Below are 6,000 nucleotides of genomic sequence, written 5' to 3'. Positions count from 1 at the left end.
AAAGAGAGTTTCATAGTATTAAGGGCGCTGTATCGACAAATGGAGACATGGCATGTAGAAATAAAGAGTAAGGAGGAGTTGGTGTTGTTTATAGCAGACCATGTTCTTTGTGTACTTTTCCCAGGCAATTGATGCTATTGGATTTTTTATGTGTCACTCTTTTAAAGTGGTAGTGGAGGTGGAACAGTATATACAACACTTACTTTTGACTTCTTAGAATCAACACCATTGCGCCAAAATGACGGCCTTCGTTGAAAGTAGTGTCTAGGAAATTGTTTCGCTATATACAATTCTTGCCAAATCATTCACTTTGACAGTGTTTGTGGAATCGAATATACCACTCTGCAACAACATAGAGGGGGTTAGAAGCGGCACTACGAAAAAAAATCAGCGACTACCTTTGAAAATATAGGTTAGGACTAGGGGACGCAAAAAAGTCACTTTGCCCGGGTGAAAATTTTGCCTTTGTTATCCCTTGGGTGCCGACCCCATAGATATAAGGGGTCGGCAGCAGTATCGAGGTTCCTGTAATCCATCTCTTGGAGGCGAACTAGTGTAGTAGGAAAGGATCTAATATGATTATATATATATATATATATATATATATATATATATATATATATATATATATATATATATATATATATATATATATATATGTTAAGATAGGTGTGAAATAGTTTCTGTGAACGCAGATTGGGTAGTGAGCTTGATGAGAAGTACAGTGCTATATCATTTCTCCTTCTTATATAATGTAATTTATGGGTATTAGTCACTCGAAATTTAGTGTCGGAAATTACGAACATCAGATCGATCTTCTTTTCTTGTTAACCATTAAAACAAGGACGAGAGAGCTAATTAGAAGATGGTATCCCATTGAAATTTCTTGTTTTTATTCATTAATTTTTTCTACATTGTGTTTTCAAATAGAAAAGATTGGAGTTCATTTCGTTAAGAACTTATAGCGGCTAGACTTGCCAATCTGAGGATATACATACGTGTCGAAACTGTTGCACATTATAAGAAACATTTCCAGGAATGACGTCACAAGTTTTGCAACTAAATTTAGATCTGCAAGCACGTGCAATGTCTATTGTGCTACGCAGTGCTAACGATGAAACCCAAATATACATCCCAAAATAACTCACTCATCCAACATCACATTTCACGTAGTCGCGCAGAGCTGCTGCACCACAGCAGACTAATGACGTCACACCTTGCCTCACCAGATTCTGGTCGATTTTCCAGTTGGTTCTGGTGTGACGTCACAGTTTGTCATCCAGCCAGCTGGTCGATTCTTTCCCAGATTTTGAGGAAGAAAAATAATACGTTTAGCATTGAGGAGATGGTTCCAGAAATATCTACAGATGGCAGCAGCAATCACTTTCCTATTCTGGCAACTCAATACTACTTGGTAGACTAATATATCTATTGTAAATGTTGTTCCATTTGTTATCTTCAAATTATTGGGAGGTTTCACACATTGCTTTCGAAAATATCAGATGAAACGAAGTTTTAAGTAGGTAAGTGAAGTAACCAATTAAAATAATTTATGTCTGTAGAAAGATGCATTCAGTCTGTGCATCTAGCGGTCCTATCAAATCAACTAATACGAACTCATCGCTAGCAGAAGGGAAGCTGCAAGCCCGCTCAATTTTATTTGGACATGGAAGGTTTTAGAAAAACGGATGATTAATGAAAGTGGATGGTTATAAAAGAATAAGAATATAAGAGGACCCTGAGAAAACACACATACGATGTTGTCCACCAAAAGCTTACTTGGGTCTGGTTTGAACCAAGGACCCTTAGCACAAGAAGTGAGAGCTCTATCACTAGGCCACCATGTTATAGAAGTTAAAATACAGGGTTATTCAAATGATATGGCACAACATTAAACCGTATTTATATTGTACTGGAGCGACTGGACTGGAACCGTCTTTTCTTAATAACTTTATACAATTATACTGTTAGGTCGTCCAAAATTAGTTAGTGCAAAGGTATTTACTTTAATTAACTTCTTAAACTAATAGGCTTTACAAATGAATGACTATACCACTTTCTTTTCCGATCTATCTTTACTTCACTTATACCACTATATCCACTAAACAGGAACCTTCCTGTATTCTGAAAACCATTCCAGGAATGTAAGCCACACCTGGCTATACAATACACTTAAAATATCAATAGCCACACTAGGCTAAAATACCTCCTGAACATAGAAATAACTTCAGCCACATCTGGCTCATTTCAGTCATCAACTAAATACACATATAAACAATCACCTAGTTACCCTTTTAATTTTTTTAACCATTGTTCTAATCTTAATTACGTTCTTCTTTTGTTTATACAATCTATCCACTAACTTTTAACACTCTCACTCCCAACATCTTCCTGGGTATCACCTAAAAATGAACTGCACCAAGTGACTCCCAACAATACTTATAAGACAGTGACAGCTTGTTCCTCCTATTCTTAATAAATCCCACAGAGAGAACAAGGAAAAACTTGTCGATAACAAAGCCAGTTATGTGAAACAACGATAACATATATACATTACTTGTGCTTCATAACTACTCATATACTGCTGCCAATTCTTGTTCATTCCGCCTCCCTACCTTGTTCCCTGTCTTCCTTTCTCAACATGTTTCCTTCAAATCATGAAAGCGTGATTCTACGTCATACAATGAACAGTTGCAAATAACTGTTATAAGAAGTAAAGTTACGAAATGACTAAATAAAAAAAGAGATACATGAGCTTACAGGGATTTTCTGTTTAGGCTTAAACAGGCACACCTCCCAACAGGTGTAAGAGTTGGACGTTAACCAGCAAAGACTAATACAAGGTCTTTGAAAACGAAGTATAGAGCCTGTCTATGTTTCTCTCTCTCTCTCTCTCTCTCTCTCTCTCTCTCTCTCTATATATATATATATATATATATATATATATATATATATATATATATATATATATATATATACTAGCAGCGTTCACCCCGCTTCGCTGCGGTCACCCCGGAACGCAATAAACTTTGTTACTTAGATAATTTTTACTTTTTCGCTTTCAAGTGATATGATAAAAACCATAGTAGATTGCAGTAAATGTTAACATTATATCGCCTGTCATTTATGTTAACCCGCCCCGCTTCGCTGCGGTCACCCCGGAACGCAATAAACTTTGTTACTTAGATAATTTTTACTTTTTCGCTTTCAAATTGCAGTAAATGTTAACATTATATCGCCTGTCATTTATGTTAACCCGCCGAGTCACACGGTCATGCGGGTTGCATATACATACGTTTATTTTTACCTATGATGAACTAATAACAAAGGATTTGTACGTATGGACACCTGAATGGTCAATTATCTCAAGACACTGGTAATTGAAAATTAAAGTGATATGATAAAAACCATCTAGGGTCCAAATCCTAACAACCCCCCAAAAATGAAAGAAATTGGTTCAGCCGTATTAGCGTGATGAGCGGACAAAGGATTTTGTACGTTCTCTTTTATATATATAGATATATATGTGTGTGTGTGTGTGTGTGTGTGTGTGTGTACGGTTGGGAATAAAAAGATGAAACAAAAACTGAGATATGAAAATGTTATAGGGCACATCACATGGTGTTGTTGTGGTGACCCCCCAGGGCCCTCCTTGAACGGGGCCCAGGGGCCAACTTCAAATTTTCAAATGGGAACATGTACTGAATCATACCTCATTCGATAGTCCTTGAAAAATGAAACAACTTTTGTAGGAATCAATTTTCGATTTGGGTCACCGTTTTCAAAATGGCCGCAAAAAGTGGTTCCTGTATCAGACAAAACTTCCAGTGCTTATAAATCAAAAACGGCTGAGAACAAAAAGATGAAACAAAAACTGAGATAGGAAAGTGTCATAGGGAACGTCACATGGACCCACAGAACCTACTTTTTGCGGCCATTTTGAAAACGGTGGCTGAAATCAAAAATTGTTTCCTACAAAAATTGTTTCGTTTTTCAAGGACTATCGAATGAGGTATGATTCAGTACATGTTCCCATTTGAAAATTTGAAGTTGGCTCCTGGGCCCCCTTCAAGGAGGGCCCTGGGGGTCACCACAACAGCACAATATATATATAAGAAACAATATATGTAGATAAAGAACCACTTTCTGACGTAATATAAAATATTTGCGGCTATTTGTACATGAGAGATCATCAAATTACGTCCGTGCTGAACTTTCTAACCCTTGTGCATTACCGTGGAAGATATAGTATAGGAGATACCGTGGGGTGTTTTAGACACCACAATTAAGAATAATTAATTCGTACTGTTTCGTACAGAAATTTTGTTCAGATACACTTCAAAACAATACTTTATTGCATTGACTTCCAACTCAGATTCTCACCTTCGACATCAGTGACATCATTGTCATAAAAAATAGAAAAGAAAACACCTGACAACATTGTCACAAGATAACTACAACTCAAAGTGATCAAGTCATATCGTCTTCTTGGGGTTGTTGTTAGGGTTTTAGCTCTTTGAAACTATCCACTTTGTTATTCACAAGCTGTTCAAAAATATAAGCTGGTTTCAAGATATCTATTGCTCCGAACTATAGCCTGAAGAAGAATGAAAAATGAAGTGAAATCTTTAAGCTTTACGTCCCATGGGTGTGCCGGTTAGCTAGGCTGAAAAGGATGGTGATGAAAAGAAATGAATGAAATGGTGCAATGAAGAAAGTAGGAGGAAAGGTGAGAACCCCGAGAAAACCCACGCACATGGTGTTTGTCCATCACAAAGTTCACTCGGCGCAAGCTGAGATCGAACCAAGGACCCCATGAACCAGAGGTGAACACTCTAACAGTGAGCGACCGCGGCCCTTGACGATGAAAAACACAATTTAGCGTAATGTAAGAAAACAAGTCACAAACAATTTAGCGTAATGTAAGAAAACTTCTTTTATTACTGCACGACTTACTCCAACTTACTTTATCATATCAATAATAAAGTAATTTTCGTTAACAATATATTAGTAATTTCTGTCATTTATTAAGGATTATGTAAACTACTAATTTTGCTCATTTTGGTAAGAACAAAAAAAGAAAGAAAGAAGTAATTGATTACTTATATGGGTATTACTTTTGGGTCCTTTTACGACCCCAGTGGTAAATAATCATTTTGTACATAGCAGCAAAACCACAGCAAACGATATTTTGTGCACAAAATAATTTATATAACATACACTGTGGAGAAAATAACAAGAACAGACTTATATATATTTCCAAGTTCATTTAGGGTTATACTACATTAAATATCTCTGAGGTGCCAAAAGAACACCAAGGTAGTAGACAAGGATTACGTACGTAAATAGGACATAGTGAAAGATTTCAGGTTGTCAGCGGGGATCCTTTACAATCTTAGCATATAGCAAAATTATTTCAGTTTTCTTTTCCTGAGGTAGGGGAGATGGAGGAATAAGAGCAAGATTCTGCATCTTTTAAAGAGTTTCACAGTTTTCATTAGTATATTACTATATTATTGATCAGTGGCGTATTTAGGGAGCTTATAGTACTCAAGTCCCCCACCCGGAAATAAATTTGTTATATGCACTACTTCATTAAAATTTGTCACCACAAAAAAAGGAAAAATATAAGTGCTTATTCACGCGTTGTGCATAGCTGCCCCGACACAAACTTAGGAAATAATTTAGCTCCCAGGGATTGAGCCAGAATTGTAGTCGAGGACAGTGGTTCTCAACCTTTTTTGATTGAAGACACACTTTACTGAACATCCGGACGTTGCGACACACTTGTTTGATATTGTTATTATAAGTAGTAATAATAATAATAATAATAATAATAATAATAATAATAATAATAATAATAATAATAATAATAATAATAATAATAATAATAATAATAATAATAATAACTATAATAGAGAAACCTATTAGTTTTTGTAATGACTCTATATAGCACTGACCATTATTGCTACCGCTCGAGGTGTGGTCTTTTTCAATCTG

Source organism: Thermobia domestica, chromosome 15 (genome assembly GCF_964235325.1).
Source record: "Thermobia domestica chromosome 15, izTheDome1.hap1.1, whole genome shotgun sequence".
NCBI classification, from domain to species: domain Eukaryota; kingdom Metazoa; phylum Arthropoda; class Insecta; order Zygentoma; family Lepismatidae; genus Thermobia; species Thermobia domestica.
The sequence above is the reverse complement of the archived record's forward strand: the minus strand, read 5'-3'. Positions refer to the sequence as shown.